Here is a 19,643-nt window from a genome sequence, read left to right on the forward strand (position 1 = left end):
TTATATAACTTGAGATATACATCAATGGGGACCATATTAGATGCGACTGGGTGTGATATTACATAAGCTGCGCTTATGATCCTGTACACCTCTCTTTTTTGCCGCTTTTAGCAAAAACAAAAGATAAGAGACTCTTCTCTATCTCCTCAACTCTCTATTCATAGCTATTTCGGGTAAAATCCTACACTAAACAACAGTGTTAGTTCTAGAAAATTCTTCTCTCCTTGCCTTTTGGGTCAAATCCTTCATTGCTTACAGTGAAAGTTCTAAAAAGGCTAGTTTCTATTCTCTCTATGGTCGGTTTCTTCTAGGGTAAAATCCTCTACTGTGAACATTACCGAGTTTCGAAAAGAAACAGGACAAACATGGATATCTATGAGTTCGAAAGCTCCTTTAATGGGAAAAGAAGCATACAAAAGGAGATGAGAAACACTCAGGGCATCGACATTGGTAAGGAACCAAATCAGCAAAGTCAGAATATGGTACAGGAAACAGCGCCAAAAATCTCTTATGCTGAGGCAGCAAAGAAAGCCACACAACAACAAGCAGAACTTCAAGAGCTTCCAAACCCTGAGAAGATGGGGGACTATCCAGCCATCACCATTCCAGAAAAGGCGTATGAAAAGGGGTTGCTCTATTGTAAGTTCTGTTTAGTGGGTAGAATTGATTTACAGAAAGTACCAATCGAAAAAGTGCATGAAATAGCAAGGAAAATCTGGCAGCCCTCAGGTGAGTGGATTATTACTCCCATTGGTAAAGGATATCTATTTCTGCGATTTTCAAATGCTGAGGATCTGAATAGGGTGTGGGCGAAAGGAATCTGGGACTTTGATAAAAGTCCAATGAGAATAAGTCAGTGGACACTGAACTTTTGTCCGGATAGTCAGAGGCAGTCCCACGCTTTAGTATGGTTTCGGTTTCCAGGACTTGGTCAAGAATTCTGGGAACCAGAAATCCTTATGTCCATTGCAAGAGGGGTGGGTTATCTGATACAGATTGATGAGAAGACGCTAAGCCGAGAATACGGATATTATGCGAAAATTCTGGTAGATGTAGACCTTTCAGAACCCATACCTGACCAGATTTATGTGCAAACAAAGTCGGTGAAGTTTTGGCAGACAGTGGAGATAGGGAAGTTACCAAAGATGTGTACCCACTGCAAAATTGTCACGCATCTGGTTACTGAATGTAGGAAACTAAAAGGTGATATGCAAACTTCTCGAGGGAAAGAACATAAAGGCAAAGATGTTGTGATTGACCTTACCCCTGATGCCGATTTTCGAGGAGGGAAGACGAGAAGGAAACGAAGTCGAAAACAGACGCAAGCTGAACCTAGTAAACAAGTAGAGACAATTTGGAGACCAAAATCTAATGAGCAACCGGTGGAAACACAAACTCAGAATAGGTTTGAAAATCTTGAGATTGAGGAAATACAAACCATAGAGGTGCAGGAGCTAGGCTGCCAACAACACAAGGACAAGCAGTAAATGGGGGGACATACAAAGATAGAGAATCATTTCAGGAAGCAGACCAAGACCAAAAAAAAATGCAGAGTCAGTCAGGGAGGAGGAAGTAATTTCTCTGGAGAGAAACAAGGAGACTGACAGTGCTGGAAACGAGGGGACTGAGCATGAGCATAATCCCAACTCAAGAGCGGCGAAAGCGCATCATCGCTCGAATCCATGAAGTTTACGCTGAAAAAACTTTGGTCGAGACTGAAGCGGAGAAAGTTCTTCAAATGATGGTACGCAAACAGCATTCTGGAGTGGATGATAAAGAACCTCCTGACCCAGAAACCCCTACTTCCAGATGGGGAGACATGGCGGAGGATGATGAACAAGAGGAACAAGATCCTACTGTGGGCTTGATGGTGAATGACACTCAAGAATCCGATATAATCTTCAGGAGTCGAAACAGACCTCAATGGCAGATGCAACAAACATATCCCCCAGTTACCAGGTCCAAATCACGATCTCGGGCTGGGAAAAAGGGATAATTAAAGGTGGTTTACACCTTCACTCACAATAAAAAAAACCTCGATCTCAATGAGGTGCATATTTTGGAACATCAGAGGAATTGGGAACGACAAGTCACAAAATAGGCTTTCGAAGCTCATCAATAAATGGGATCCTGACATAGTAGGTATTGCCGAACCTATGATCAGCCCTGATGATTTCTCCAAGTCTTATCTCCAATCACTGGGAATGAGCTCTTGCTTCTTCTACAATACTAGTCCAAATAGAGTTCCTAACATTTGGCTTTTCTGGAAGACAACAGTTGCTACTCTGAATCTGATACATTGCTCCAATTAACAGTTAACAGTGGAGATAGATGGAGTTCTTTTGTCTATTATTCATGCTCATTGCATCTATGTGAATCGGAGGCAACTATGGATGGATCTTCATCAGCTAAGCCTCATGAACCTTCCATGGCTAATTCTTGGTGATTTTAATGCTTATCTGAGTTAGTCAGACAAACAGGGAGGCCATCGACCATCTACAGCAGCGATGTCTGATTTCAGAGATTTTGTTGGTTCCAATCACTTGATGGAAGCTCCTTGCAATGGGTTTCACTTCTCTTGGTGGAACAAGCAAGTCATGCGACTTAAAATTCTGGGTAAACTGGACAGGATGTTCTTCAATATTCTATGGAGCTCCAAACCCGGGATGGAACTATAAGGTATGCAACAGGCAATGCTCGGATCACTCTCCTATAGTGGGTTGAAGCGTAGATATTCCTCGACCAAAAAATATTCCCTTCGAATTTTTCAACATGTGGTGTTCACACTCAACTTTCAGAGATACGGTTCAAGCAAATTGGGATGTTCCTGTGTCAGGACATTCAATCTATATTCTGACACAAAAACTTAAGCGACTGAAAAGTGCTTTGAAAGTTTGGAACAGGGAGATATTCGGTAACATCAAATTTCAAGTTGAAGAAGAATCCAAGAGTCTAGAGCAGATGCAAAAACATTTTGAACAAGGGAACATGAATGAGGAGTTCACTATGCAAATGGTGAATCAAGAGAACAAGGTTGAGCAATTGCTAGAACAAGAACAGATGTTCTGGAGGCAGAAAGCAGGAGCCAGCTGGGATAATGATAATGATCGAAGCACCAAGTTCTTTCACGCAATGGCGAATAGCAATAGAAGCAAATCTATGATATTGGAACTGAAAAACAATGAGGGGAACACACTCAGCACTCAGGAGGATATTGGAGAGTTCTTGGTCAAGCACTATGAGGATAAATTCAAAAAATCGGAGCATGAGATTGATTGGAGTCTAATTCAAAATATGCCTCAGGCAATTTCAGATGAAGACAATGAAAAGATATCTTCCATCCCATCAGCACAAGAAGTGAGGGCAGCGGTTTTTCACCTTAAAAGCGGATGACTCCCCCAGGCCCCGATGGTTTTACGGGCTTTTCTTTCAACAATGCTTTGGGACATTGTGGAATATGATTTGGTCGAGCTATAAGATATTTCTTCATCAAATCTCGGCTACCTATGGGGAGTTAACTTCGAACTTCATTGTGTTAATCCCTAAAGAAAAAAGAATGCCAACCGGGTTAACAAATTCAGGCCTATTTGTCTTTCTAATTTTGTGTTCAAGATCATCACCAAGATTCTCGCCATAAGATTGAGCCCAATTGCAGAAAGGATCATTAGGAAGGAGCAATATGGTTTCATCCCAAATAGAAACTCTCAGCAAGCCATTGGGTTAGCCTCCGAGTTAATCAATGAGCTGCAAACACCTCGGCATGGGGGAAGTTTAGCAATCAAGATCGACATTTCTCAAGCTTTTGATACAATGGATTGGGAATTTCTATGGGCAGTCCTACGGCATGTGGGATTCTATGATATATGGATTCAATGGCTACAAGGAGCTTTCTCTAGCAACTCAATGTCTATAATGCTCAATGGTGGACCGAAAGGTCATTTTTCTGCTGAGAGAGGGCTGAAACAGGGTGATCCACTATCTCCAATGCTTTTTATGATAGCAGAGGACTTAAGCAGAAACATCAGGAAGCTTGTCCACGAGAAGAAGATTCGGCATATGGTGGTTAATGGTAAATACTGCAGTCCATCACACCTAATGTTTGCCGATGATATTTTCTTGTTCATCAGTAATGCTAACATGAGATGCACCAGACAGATTGTCAAGATTCTTAATAGATATCAAGACTCGTCTGGACAAATCATTAACAAGGACAAATGCAAGATTTTTCTCAGCCCAATGACAAACAGACGGAAACAGCTAATACAGGAGACTTTGAATATCAAGGAAGGAAAACTGCCTGAAAAGTACCTAGGGGTACCTCTAGTCATGGGGAGAGTAACGAAAGTAGCACTTGCTCCTTTGGTGGATAAGATCAGAAGAAAAGCTTCGGGATGGGCCGACAAATTACTATCTTTCCAAGGAAGGGTAGTCCTTGCACGACATGTTCTAAACAGCATCCCACACTACACCATAACAACCAATTTGTAACGGATATGCATCCGTTACAAAAAATATTAGTAACGGTTATCTTGCGTTGACACAAAAGCGTGACTAATATTAATAACGGATATTTGTAACACTTATTATCCGTTACAAAATTTACTAACGGTTATAAAGTGTCACTGAAATTAATTTTAGTGACGGATACATAACCGTTAGAATTTATTAGTAACAGTTATCAAATTTGTTTATCATCTGTTAGTAACGAATATAAGCGTCACTTTGATTTTTTGTTGCTAACGGTTTTATATCCATTACTAATGAATTTTCATTGTATAAAAAAAATTATGTTACTAACGGTTCCGTATCCGTTACTAACAAATTTTCATTGTATAAAAAAAAAAATTGGTTTCTCTGGCTCTACAATTCAACCAGAATAATCTCTTCAAAGTGAACCAACAGTGATACTAACAAAGTAATTACTAAATTCCATCAAATAGTATACATTTTTCATCCAACCACGATCCTAAAAAAGTAGAGACGGTCAAACCATAAATTTAAGTTTGTCACAACAAATCAATAAACAATTCTTACAAATATGTTGTTCCACACTCACTTCTTGGCATTGTATTCACGACGTACTCTTCTAAGATCTGCGGTCTGAGGGAAAGACCCAATAGTGGTTGTTGGAAGGATGGGAAGGTTTAACTTCTTCTGTTGAGCATCCAACCTCACACTCACATTTGTAGCCCTACGATGGTCAGAACCCTTAAAAGCAACAGCCTGCACAAGCATGAGAACAATAACAGGGTAAATACCAGGTTTATTTTCCGTACAATGATGATACCACGAGACGTTTGACTAGCCCATGACATAAAGCGTAAGGCGTAAGCCTCAAGTGCATTACTTCTTTTTTCAATTCTCAAGACTTTCTATTATACGCATATAGAATTCTAAGTCTTACAAATTAAAAGTAACACAAAAAAACATAAATAAAGTGAAGTAAACTAAATAATAGAATATAACAGCACAATGAGCTCTTCTAATATGGTGTTAGGTGTTATAACCATTTCAATTATATATAACAAAGCCCAAACTAATTGAAAGATCACAAATGATATGAATCTTCATAGACAAATGGAAACAGTAAAAGCAAGTTAAGACAAACTGTAGAAAAGCCCCAATGAACATACCGCCTTGGCCTCCTTGTACTCGATTCTCTGCCTTGTGAGAAGCATAAGTGAACTTGGTGTCGGGTCCCAACTTCGGGGAACGATGAAATGGCTGCACCAATAACAAAGCATGTCAAATAACATTTACAAATGAAAGTAATGAAATAGGTGAAAAGAATCGGTACTTACTAGTTGGTGTCAAACCACTTGGTCATTTCCATAGCAGGTATAGAGGCATTTCCTCTAGCCATGGAGAAGTAAGTGTCAAAGCCAATCTCACCACCAGTCAATTGTACCGGAAGGAGCAGCTCCAAAGCAATGCTGTGTCGTGTCAAGTACACGGTCATAGTACGAGAAGGTGTTGTTGGGGATATACTTGATCCGGCCTTTGGACATCTGTTTCGGATGGACGATCGAAGATCAGCAGAAACCTTTTGTAAATCCTCGGCACTGCTCTTTCCATCCCAGAATGATTCCAAAGCAAACTTGAGCTCTCTCTTTGTCCCCATACGAGGGTATCCAATATGTGATGCCATTATACTGGTTCATCAAATAAAGCCCAAGAATAATCAGTATCTTTTCTTAAACAAATAACTCAATAATAAGATTTCAATAAGCCAGATCCAAATATCTCTTTTAAATAAATCGGATCCAAATAGTAGCTTTTTTACTAGATTCATGAAAACGGATCTAAATCAGATCTAAATGTACCAACTCAAATAAGTTATACTCACCAATAACAAGTATACTTTATAAACAGAAAATCTTTATTACAAATGCTAGCAGAAGAGATCTAATGGTTTCCTCCAAGAGAACGAGAAGAAGAAACGAGAAATATATCATAAAAGAAATATATCATAGAATTTGATCCTCTGTAGAAAATATATCATAACAGGTAGTTTTTCAATTAGTATTTGAAGAGATCTAAATTTGTTCTATTGCATTCTCTTGCATCCACAATTCAGATTGAAGTTAAACCTACAGTCAAATACAAGGGGCAGACAACACCCCACAAAAATAAATACACGTGGCATCACCAATCACAAGTATATCTACACTTAAAAACAGATTTGAGAACTACAATTCAACAAGAACAATCTCTTCAAAGAGAACCAACAGTGGTGCTAACAAAGTAATTACTAAATTCCATCAAATAGCATACATTTTTCATCCAACCAAGAGATCAAAACAAGATCATTAATTAAAAATTTAAAGTTTTAAAAGTTTCCAGCAAGTTTCTAATTTATTGCTAACTATATGAAATCTTTGCTTTATTTTCTCCAATAGGTTGTCTATCATTGAATTCTACTAGTTTTCGTGGACCTAGGTAATTCAGACAAACACTTTAGCAAGCAATAAAAAACATTTGTAAGAGAATTAATGAGTAACAGTTTACCTCGTTCTTAGGTCTCACTGCCTCTTTCATCTGGTGCCTCACTTTGGTCATGCCGAATGAATGATATAACGCCTTTAAGGTATGTATGGGAGATGAAGTCGGTTCTTTCATCCAATTCTTGCTTGGAATTGTCGAAGACATTATCTACTTATATAGATTCAAAGAAAAAGAAGGAACAATATTAATATGAAATTAGGTGGAATATACAAGTCAAAACCTTAAAGGTTTTAGCAAAATCAAAGATCCTACGAAATGCACAAATTAAAAACAAATAGTAAATAATAAATTAACATTCATCCATTAAAACAGATGCTCACCCTATTGAGATCTGGAATACCTCCATCTCCTTGATCAGCTATGTTAAAGCTTCCAAGTAATACTCTATGAGCTATGTGGGTGCCTCCATTTTGGCCAGCACTTACAGCAGAATCACTTGCTGTGAATTCCATAGTGTCTTAAAGTTAGAAGTTGTAAAAGGTAAAGAAGCCTTTCAGTTGCCATAGTGTCTTAACCATTCAGTTGTTGGCCTTTCTTTTTAACTGAAAAATCTCATATATTGATATATTAAAGAAATGAAATTAATGCCAAGATGGCAGGCCAAGGCTGACCCCTACCCACCACAACCCCTCCGAAGCAAAGATACCATAATGAAAGGCACAATTGTTGACCACATATAACAAGTTAACAACGGCACTTGTCTAGGGTTCAGTGTGATACCTGTTGCAACACAGGAGCTATAGGGACTTTTTTTTTCATAGGATAAGATTAAGACTGATTATATTGATCTAATCAAAAGTTGCTTCGGACCACACCCCAAGAAAAACAAAAATAAAGCGCCAGACAGAGATATGCCCATCCAAAGCAACTCTTTGCATCTTGAAAGTTGAAACACAATATGACGTAAAATTATTTTTATAATACCAAGTTTTGGAAAAAGAAATATACTAGGGGAAAGTTGTATCATGTATTTTGGGTGCACCCTTAAACGGCTTAGAAAGTGAATTTCCTTATATAAGGGGCATAACATGTGAAAAGCAATTAGTGAAGGGCAAAGCAGAAAAAGAAGCTAAAAACAAAACAAACGTGTTGCAGATAGATGTAGCATACACATTGTAGAGAGAAAGCCATTATACGTTCTTAACCCAAATTTTGGAATAAATGTTTGGAAACACTATTTAGAATATTCAAAAAAGGATAACAATGAATACCAAACTTTAAAAAGGCAATCAGCCTACTTTGAAAACAAGTAGCAAAGGCACATGGATTATACATGGGGTGCCAAAATATCTTAAATCTTGCTCTACGAATAAATTCAAAGGGACATGTATGGCCAACTGCTAGTACATACATATGAACTAGGTTCTGAATGGAAATCAAGATTTTGGACATGTTTGTTTCTGACTGGATCCCTAAATAGTACTAAAAATAACAATATTATTAATAGTAATAGTAATAGTAGTAAAAACTATTCAAGGGGAAAAAATTATTAACTTTCTAATTGAAATTACAGATTCACAAAGAACATTTGTTCGAATTTGGATCAAGCAAACTAATAAGCTTTAACATAGAAAACCCGGATTATCGGTGAGCTCTCGATGATGGAGGAATGGGTTGTCTAACAACCAAATGCAGCGTGTGACCATCTTCCACATCTAGATAGAGTCAAGGACAAAACTCAAAATCCACGCAGTTAACTAAAATTTTAAACACATAATAACCTTAAAAGCTTACGATACATATAACTGCACTTCGAATCGTGATAAAAATGACTTCATGCCCATGCACCAATAAATCAAACGGGAACAAAAAAGGCATCCGCTTAAATGGGTTAAAATTATGATTCTTAAAAGTACTCTGTTTGTGCCCAGATCATGAAAGTAATTCCATTCACATTAAAATGTACTTTATCACATCTGATTAGAAAAATAATACGTAAGCACCAAATTAGACAGTAGATGGGTCTTAAATCCTATTTTCCACAATAAACTGTGTCTGACACCTCTATCCATGTTGGATTATGACATACATATCATTGCCCATCCCCATAACATCTATATGCCTATGACACTAGGTTGGTCCCCTTACACCACTTATCCGGTGATTTCCTTTCTGGAAAAAAAAGGCGGGGGCAAGAGGGGATGCAACCAACCCCACTCTACAACACCCTTAATCTTGGAGACCTCTTACTGTGTCTCATTGTTTCCAATCAACTACAAGATCCTCTAATAAAAAAGTCCTCTACTCAACGCCATTCAATGTCCACCAGCAAGAAATGCTTTGAAAATATCATTAATTGTGTTCGAGACATCCTTAAAATATTGCTCTATTAGTCTATTTCTATCAAGCCACCGGACCAGCACGTAGTATAAAAGCAAAATCTTCCAAATACCAATCTCATAATTTTAAGTTGCGACTTTGGCCCACCCTTACCAGAATAGGCCTACAAATCTTAATCTCAAATCAGAACATGTACACCAAAGGTCAAGCAGCTGAGTTGCTGAAAACAAAAAGCTCGAGCAACCAAACAAACCAAGAAAAGATGATAGATTCCTCGAGTCAGTACACAAAGAACATATTTGGTATCCTTATTCGCCTCTCCCCTAAGATTCATAATCAACATTTTGCCTTGAAGGGAGTACCTTGAGCCATTGAGTCTACTCAGCCAGGGAAGTTGCTCTATACCAAGTTTTTTTGTGCATATACATATACAGTGGCCCTTCTGCGTTAAAGAAGAATGTGCTTAAAAAATGGACAAATGGAGAAAACAATGGTAGCAGAACTTCAAAAACTTATTATCAAAACTGCAAAGAGAGCAGTTTCCTCAGAGCCTATAATGCACATCATATGATATAAAGCATAAAACTGAAACGAATTTGTAACAAATTTTACCAAAAAACTAAAAAGTTGCTCGATGACCATTCTTCAAGAACCAACAATTTTTTTTAAAAAAAAAAAAATCAGCTTAGACTTCACATATGAATCGGAATCAAAAGAATATATAATGCATATTCTCTAAAATACTGAATCTATAATGCCTTAATATTTGAACTTCCATCATCACCACAAACCAACAAAGATCACGCATATCTAAGGATATAGTATGCTGAAAGAAACTGATTATCTTTCAAACACAAATCTAAATTTGTTTTCAAATCAAACAACTGATAACCATAAAAGATACTTCTTTGATCTGATAATTCGAAGTGTAACCAACCCTATAAGCTAAACACCCAATTTCAATAAATCGGTATATAAAGTTGTTACCTTGAGCAAATTGAACTCTTTTGAGAATCGAAAATCTTATGGATCTATTCAAAGCTTTGTGATTTCCATCGATCTAGATTTGAATAACCAATATTCTATCAGCATTCAAGCCTAATTCAATCAAATCTCACAATCTCCAGCAGGAAACTTGTAACACATGAGAAGAGAAAGAACAAAAGGAGGGAGAGAGGACGACTAACCAAAATCAAAACCCTAGCAGCAGCAGCGGCGTCAGCGCAACAACTCATTTCTATTTTTCTTTTTGAGGGCATATGTTTCGTTTTTTATTCCAATGTGATTTTTATTTTGATTTTTAACTTTGTCACACATTCGTAAGCGTTACTAAATATCCAATAAATGTTACAAAATATAATAAGTATTTGGACTGATACTTACTAACGGTTAGAAACATTGCTAACGGATAAAAAGTGTGACAAATTACCTAACGGATCAATATGTGTTACAAATAAAAAATCCCAAATGTTGCAAAATCACCCAAATGGTGTAGTGCCAGTGCATAATATGGCTATATACAAGTGGCTGAAATCAGTGATAAAGGAATGTGAAGCTAATATCATAAATTTCATTTGGAGCGGAAACCCGGCAGAACGGAAATCTATCACGGTATAATGGGAGAAAGCATGATATGCAAGCCTACAGAGGAAGGGGGACTGGGGTTAAGGAGACTGCAAGATATAAATCTCTCAATGCTTATGAAACAAGCGTGGAGTCTTCTAATAGAGGATTGTGATTGGGTGTCCTTCATGAAAGGTAAATATACCAATCGAACAGGGGGATGGTCAAATTACAAAACCTCCACTGTTTGGAATGGTATCAAATGGGCACTAAGTGAGATGAAACATCTTCATGGATGGACGGTGGGCAATGGCACCTCTATCAATCTCTGGAGAGAGAACTGGATGTTGAATAAACCGCTCTACGACTTCTTTCAGGAAGAGCGAAAAGAGATTGTCAAGTTTCAGTCAAAGCTCAGTGAGTGTATTCAGGGAGATAACTGGAATTTTTCGGTAAACATGACTCAACTGTTGCAGCAAATGGGCATAGAACTAGGCACTCTCTCGCAGCCAAATAGTGCAAGAGAGGATACAAGGGTATGGGTAGGTTCTTCTACTGGGAACTTCACAGTTTCGGAAGCTCATGACGCCATCAGAAAGAAATTAGCCAAACTAGCATGGTGTAAATTCATATGGGGCTCAAAAACTCTACCGAAAACACAAGGGATTGCATGGAAGCTGGCACACGGCGCAACCCGAACAGATGATCAACTCCAAAGGCGAAAAATGCAGCTGGCTTCTAGATGTTGCATCTGCCTCAATCAGCAAGAAACTCTGGAGCATATTCTCTTTCAATGTACTCTGGCCAAAACAGTATGGAACTATGCTCGAGACATTTTCAGCACTTGCAAGAACCCAGAATCATTTCAGGATGTGCAGCAGCAAGGTAAACACTACAGCTCCCTCATACTTGATATGTGTAAAGCTTGTTCTATTGCTACGATGGTGAGTTTTTGGAAGAACCGAAATAGAGTGCTTTACGACAATAAAGCCTCAAGCTTATCGCACATTTGCTCACCACAGATCTACAGGGCATATGGAGAACTTGGTTCATGATTTAAAGATTCTTAGAGTCTTCAACCTTCAACACAAGCTGAGAAGAGCACCGAAAATCATTGAATGTTTCTGGACTCTTCCTCCACCTGGAATATTAAAGGTAAATACTGATGGGTGCTCGAGAGGGAATCCTGGGAGATCAGGTTGGGGAATGGTTATGCAAAACTATAAGCGTGAATTCTTAGGTCTCTGTGGGGGAGGTCCGGGGGTCAATACTAACTACATGGCTTAAACGATTAATGCTATTGTGGAAGCCGCATACCGTATATTTGGACTTGGGATGGAAATATATATGGGTGGAAAGTGACTCGAAATCTGTAGTCCAAGCTTTTCAGGAGAATAAAATACATTGGAGAGTCCGAGAAAGGTGGCAAACTATGATGGAGCAGGCAGCATGGATCAATGTCACAGCCACTTAGAGAGAGACTAACCTTGGAGCTGATAGCTGCTCTAAACATGGGGCTAACTTGGCTCAAGGTGAAAGAAAATGGTGGGATAGTAGACCTGCACTCTTCATGAAGAATCTAGAAAATCACTACACCACTTATTTTCGTTTTGTCCACTAGATCATTGATGTTTTAGTAAAGGTACACATATGATGTAACCTTCATTAAGCAGTTCTTAATATGTAACTTCCACTTTTGTAACCCTTATTCTTTATTAATCGATTACCTTTAGCAAAAAAAAAAGAGAATTAGTGAGAAAGAGAGAGACTTGTAAGTTTGAGATATTTTATGTTCATACAAATTATTGTGCTAAATATCCGCTTTAAGAGGCTCAAAAGCATAATATTAAAGACAATTGACTATGCATTTTTTTTTTAACTCTTAAATAACAATCAGTAATTTAGTCAATGTGAATATTATATTTGACATAAATCTTAAACCCGTAATTACCACCGTTGTTGTTGTTGTTGTTTTTTTTTTTTTTTTTGTTTTGTTTTTTTTTTATAACATGAAAACTATAATATTTATGTTGGTTTCTTACCCTGCATATGTGCACACATCTTCCTATTGCAGAAGAATTCCGTAAATTATTTAATAATTTAATTCATTTTCTTACTAAGTACATTTTTATCATATAATGTTTTCGCATGTATAATTTGTACAGGCGGCGGTTTTATTAACCGATGATTCAATGTATGAACTTCTTTTCTATCCTTCTCCAAACCAAGAGCTAGATGAGGAATGCGTATTTACATTTGATAATTAGAATATAAGTCGTCCTTTTAAGACTGCATGTAGCCTCAGACGTACATACGACACCCATGCATGATATAACCTGAGTTATTTATAATAATAGTCCCTTTTTTAGCTCTATTAGATTGTCCACGCCAGCTTCTTTACTCACGACAATATAGGGAAAAAAAGCACATAATTTTGACAAATATTTGACGAATATTTAGAAATCTCCTTTATTTACTAAATAAAATCTTAGAATCCATATAATTTAACTTACTAAATAAAGGGTAGTATTAAAGTTCTTCTACATTCAATCAATTTTCTTAATTAGTGGCCGTTTGGCAACTATTATTGTAAGAACTAATTTTATTCTTAAAATCAATTTTCACATAAATGATTTTGAATTAAACCTTTATGGAAGAAATGATACCAAACAACCAAATACAAAAAAAAAAAATTATGATTTAATGACTGGAACAAATATAGAAAGAGAAAATTACTAAAAAAGGAAAAAAAAAAATGAAAATAAGGTAACTCATTTGAAGAGGAAAGCTCCACAATTTATGTTTCTTTTTTTTTTTTTTTTTTTATTATTATCTCATTTTGAGAATGAGATGATGGTTTTAAAAATTCTCTACCAAACACATGTTTTTATACTAAAAAACAATTATGATAACTATAATAGATTATTTGTCATATAATCCATTATCATAATGGTTTCCAAACGCCCCTTAGTCAATCAATTAAGCTTGAAGAACAGGTATTTTTTTCCCCCAAATTTGCAACCTACTCATATACATATACTAAAAGTCTCTTCAAGTTCAATAATGTTTGGGTGTCGATCAATCTATTTGTACATCACTAAAGAAGCAGATCGATCAGAACCCAATATCAATATGGATGATTAGTTTAGTAAAGGGTCGAACTTTCGATCGAGGTAGAGGTAACATATAGTCGAAACTACTCCTGCATGAGGACTGTTTCTTCACATTTATGCAGCTTCATGTCAGTCATTTGTGTTTTATTACTTGAACACTGTCGTCAGCAAATTGGTAAATCAGGGGAGACGGAATCCCCGATTTTTTTAGTCCCATAACCTAGCCAACTTTTCGATGAATGATCGCTACTCCCTTGGACTCCGGCCACCATCCAGAACGTGAAGCTAGCTAGCTAGCAGCTAGGTAGCTTTAACTAAAAGACGATGGGGAAGCTCAAAAAATGAGAAAGTGTAAAGCTTCTATTCCTTCTCTTTGAGGCGATCTGATCATGTTATTCACATGTGCACTGATATATTCACTCCCATGAAAAAAATAAAACTATCAGATAACTCTAATGGTCAACTTAAGCAAACTTAACAGACGATGTTTATGCTAAGATAAAATGGAAAAATAAAAAATTAGTTACATGAAGGAGGGAAGAAAGAAGTACGTATCCTCATTTACTTGTCTACCTTTGGTTGATATAGTAATGCTTCAACTTCGAATGAGCTTGTGATTCATGTGATCTATGAAATGATATAATCGCTACCTTAAATTAGCCATTGATTAATGGAGTCATTCCATAAATGCCATCTGTGACCAAGGAATTTATAAGCATGGCCCTTAAGACGTTTGTAACGATGGGGTTGTGGGGTTGTGATATCAATTGCTCTGTGGGTAAAATTAACCTTTTGGTCGCATGCTCTGGAATTTTTAATGTAGAACATAGCTTTGGTCCCAGTAGAAGTGAAGGAAGGTGAAGCTCACACCTTGATTAAAGAACTAACCGAAGCCTTCCGTAGAAGGTTTTAGAGCAATTAACTTCATTCTGACCAGCAGCAATGCAACAAAGAGCAAGAAATAACCACCTCTCAACTCGGTTATAGAATCAACTAGAAATTCAAATTGCCCGGATACAGAGAGTGCAAAGGTAAGATAGTCCATGATTTCAGGATCCCAACATTTTTCCTCAAATGTGATCTTCCTCATCAGTATAAACAACAATAAGATCGCTTCTTCCATGTTATTTGTAGGGGTAGTTGGTCCCCATATCCACAACTGAGGTGGCAAACTTAACATGTTAACCTACATTAATCACATCACTTGGTATGGGAAAAGAAAAAGAAAAATACTCACGTCAGTTGGTGGTCGTTGACCAAAAAGAAAAGGCACCTCCCGTCACTTGTAATGGGTTGGTATGTGATATAAATTCTAAATGTTACAGAGGTCGGGCATCCAAATATGCTAAGATTTTGGTATGGGTATGAAGTGTCTGTTTTATTAAAACATAACAACTATACTCATTTCGTCGAATGTCAAAAAAACTTGATCATCTATACTCAAGTATTATACACAACTATACTCATTTCATAGAATGTCAAAAAAATTGACAATCAACTAATATGCTCCACAACTAATAAGTACAAAATAACTAACAATCAACTAAGATGCTTCACAACTGTATATCAAACAACTAATAAGTGTTATTTTTAAGCCAGTAATCCACTTCCTTATTTTATCAACCACTATTCTGACTTATGAATTCTTAATCTTGCCTTGAACAATGGGTACACCGAAGTCCCTTTCTAGAAAAGCACCAACTGTAATCCCCAGCTCATTTTGGAGTAGCTCCTTTCTCACTGCTGTAACCTGTAAATAACTTGCTCTTTGCTTTGCTAACACATTGACCTGAAGAGAGTTCACATCTATGAAGAAGTCCTGCTATATATCTTATTCCCCTTAAGTCTCCTTTAGCAAAAATAAAGATGTCATCGGCAAACAGTAAATGGCTTGGCCCCATCACTTTCTTGACTTTGACCATTGGCTTAGTAGTTGGTAGTCCTTGTTCTCTGAGAAAATTCAACCCTCTACTAAGCACGTCTTCTGCCGGTGCAAATAGCAAGGACCGCATGGACCTTCATTCACCATGACTGATAGTTTAGCTGTGCTCCAAATCTATGCATCACAGTCTCCAAGAACTCCCAACTGAGTGTATCATATGCTTGTGAGATGTCAATTCTGAGACCAACATTACCAGCAAATATTTTCTTCTTCAGTTCATTTGCCATTCCAGAAGGTAGGCCAATGTTTGCTTGGAATGCCTTGGATGCATCTCCGTTTGATGAAACCTGCCTATTCCTTTGACACTAACTTCTCAACAACATTGTGAAGTCTCATTTGTAAAAAAATTTGAAATGATCTTCAATTCATAATAAAATTACCCATATGGATGTGAGTAATAAAATGTGAGTCCATTCCAGTCGGAATAATTACTATGAAAAAAAATTTAATAGCTTTGCGGACATTAGATTTGACAATATTCCAGCATGCTTGATAAAACATACCTTGGAATCCATCGGGTCCAAGCGAGTTTCCTTGATCCATTGCAAAAACTGCCATTTCAATCTCTTTATAGGAGGGAATTGCAGCTATCATCTTCAGTGACTAGTTTAGGTATATAGGTCTTAATTGTAGAAAGCTATATATATATTCTAAATAGGAAACAATATATTTAGGATATATTTAGATAGGAAACAATATATTTAGAATATTATGTATTTAGAATAGTGTGTCTTGGTAGACTATAAACTAACTTGTATATAAACCCATGTTATGGGATGAATCAAAGACACTGAACAGAATTGAAGTCTTTTATTCTACATGGTATCGGAGCATGTTCGATCCTTTGAACTTTTTTATTGAATCTTGAATCCGCTGCGTACTACAACCATTAAAATCAAACCATCCTTGAATCCTTGAATCTCAAACCCAAATATCAAACTTTTTCCCAAACCTAAATCTCATACCAGTTTTTTTTCTGCAACAAATTTCTGCAATGGCTACCAAAAATCCAATTGTGCCCAAAAAATCAATCATCCTCACAAGTCATTCATCACTACTACACCCCACAAGATAACTCGGCGTTTCCAAAAACTATTTCATTAGATGAGTCCAACTATACCATATGGGGTCCTCTCATGCGGATGTGTATTAGAGCCAGGGGAAAGATTGGTTATTTGACCGGCGCAAAGGTTGAACCACATATGACTTCTCCAGAATATGAAGTTTAGGCAACAGATAATGGAAAGGTGAAAAGTTGGCTTATTTATTCCATGGAGACTTCTCTTATGAACCGATATATTCGTCTTCCTACTGCAAAGGACATTTGGGAGGCTGTGGAGAAGACCTTCTATGATGACTCTGATGAAACTCGAATCTTTGAATTGAATACAAAGTTCTTTGAAGTGAAGCAGAATGAAAAACCTATTCCTACCTATTACAACGAATTGGTGGCCATGTTCCAGGAGATTGATCAAAGGGTGACTTCCCAGAATAATAATGTTGCAGCTGTAGTCCATGAAACATCCACAATGTCCGGATTGCGTGTGCATATGTTTTCGCGTGGACTAGATTCGAGTATGATCAAAGGCGTGGAGAGATCTTTCATAAAGGAACCTAAATTTTCCTTGGAGCAAAGCTATGCTTACATTCGCAAGGTCCAATCTGAGAAACAGACTATGGGGCACTCTGTATCAACTGAATCCTCTGTCTTGGCTGTTCCTAGCAAGACAAATACTCCTCTCAATTTTTCTAGTCCTTCACGCCACCCTAAAGGTAAATCAAATCCTTATGCAGATAAAAGGTGCAGTGTTTGTGGTGAATTGAGCATAGCAAGGAGAGATGTTATGAAATGATCGGCTATCCTGATTGGTGGGACTTTGCAAGGAGGCCACGAAAGAATATAAGCAAGGCCGCCATTGCTAATGCTGTGAATGGATATCCAGACAATGCCTCGGCTAATGTAGCACAGTCAGGTATGAATGGTAAGGTTATTTCGAATAATATATGGATAATTGATTCAGGTGCATCTGACCATATGACAAATGACCCTAGCCTTGTGAAAAGTCTTAGAGCTTCACCTCAAAGCGTTGTTTCTACTGTTGATGGTACTCCAACTCCGGTTAGCGGCGAAGGTTCTATTGTGTTATCTGATACCCTCACTCTTGAATCTGTCTTAGTTGTTCCATCTCTTGCTTATAACCTATTATCTGTTTGTCAAATTATTCTAGCACTTGCATGTATTGTGATGTTCTATCTATCTTTATGTGTTTTTTAGGACATTCTTACTCGACGGGTCCTTGGTTATGGTGTTAGAAAGGGAAAACTGTACTATCTGGATTTGGCAGAAACTGGAGAGAAATAGAAGAATTTTCTGGGGCAATGATAATCGTAAAAAGATAGTTTTACTAATGAATAAAGCGATGAAACTCTAAACGCAAGTAAAACTACAAACTTCACTTATACTAAACTTATCAAAGATATTTGTTTTCTACTCTCGAATCTATTGAAGTAGAGTTGGAATAGAAGATTCGTTCTACTCCTAGTTCTTTAGCATTCAAGTTTCCTACAACTATCAATCCTACTAAAGTCAATGAGAGAATTACGAATTATACTACGATGCAAATTTAACTAACAAGATATGAATAACTCAACTACGAAATGCTACGGAATACTAAAGTTTGAATCTAGAATAAGAATTAGGGGGGAATTGAATCCACCTTGAATCCAACTTAAGAAACTAGCATAGATTGTTGTAATCCAATTCTTACGTTCTCATGGTAAGAATTGGTCGTTCTAATCCCTAATTATACATGACATTTCTACCAATTCATAACTAGCATGTGAGGAAGTCCACCCATTCTCATGGCGAATCAACTTCCTTCTAGAGTGGAATAGACTCTTACAACGATTCTACGCTACAGAATCAAGTTTTCATCAAGGCTTCACCAAACCCCTCTAATGGAGGTTTAGCCTTGATTCAAAAATTATCATTTCCAATTGAATTAAAACTAGACATCATATAAAGATTCTAACTTTACTAAATTCAACTAAACAATAATTGAAATATATATTAACAACTAAGAATTTACTGAATAACAAGAATTGGAATTAGATCTAAATAATCTTAAATAACAAAATCGAATTTAACAAGAACTAACTATTTTATTTATCTAATCAATGATAAACAATGATTCAAATACTTAATCTAAAACAAGGAATGAAACTAAAACATGAAATGGAAACTAATTAATTCACTAATTCAAAACTCAAAGACGTATGAGATCTAGAACTAAGGTTTAATGACTACTCTAATGGCTACCTTCTAACTTAAAATAATTTATCCTTAAGAGCTAAGTCTTGTGTGTTGAAATGGAGGAGACTAGATCCACATTTTCGTGCATGGGCTGAGGGTCCATATTTTGGGCCGGAAAATCGAGCCCAAAGCCCAATTTCTTCAGTCCACAGGGCCCTTTTCAGCTGGCTTTGACTTCAATAGGCTTTTTGTCCACTTTTACTCCGCTGATTGGGTCAAGGTTTAGACCATTGGAAAGCTCTTTCCGAGTCAGTCGTTTTGACATAAGGTACGCCCAATTCCGAGGCCTGAGTCCAAAAATACGATCTTCGGAAGTTCTGCTGACTTTTGTGTGCTGTTTCTGCCCGTCTTGGCCTTTAATCCCAGAACTTCTTAGCAACCAACTCTTTGCTCCTTTATATTGCCAAAGTGGCACATTTCTGTACAT

General features: G+C 37.1%; 1 long non-coding RNA gene across 1 annotated transcript; it reads right to left on the reverse strand.

The window, feature by feature from the left end:
• Positions 1 to 5,801: 5,801 nt before the first annotated feature.
• LOC147514297 (uncharacterized) lies at positions 5,802 to 8,398 on the reverse strand. Its single transcript, XR_015213176.1, has 3 exons — positions 7,326 to 8,398; positions 7,009 to 7,152; positions 5,802 to 6,152 (listed from the first exon to the last, which is right to left on the reverse strand). It is a non-coding gene; the product is annotated as an uncharacterized LOC147514297 (long non-coding RNA).
• Positions 8,399 to 19,643: the final 11,245 nt, after the last annotated feature.

This window comes from Coptis chinensis, chromosome 2, assembly GCF_015680905.1.
Source record: "Coptis chinensis isolate HL-2020 chromosome 2, ASM1568090v1, whole genome shotgun sequence".
Lineage (NCBI taxonomy): Eukaryota > Viridiplantae > Streptophyta > Magnoliopsida > Ranunculales > Ranunculaceae > Coptis > Coptis chinensis.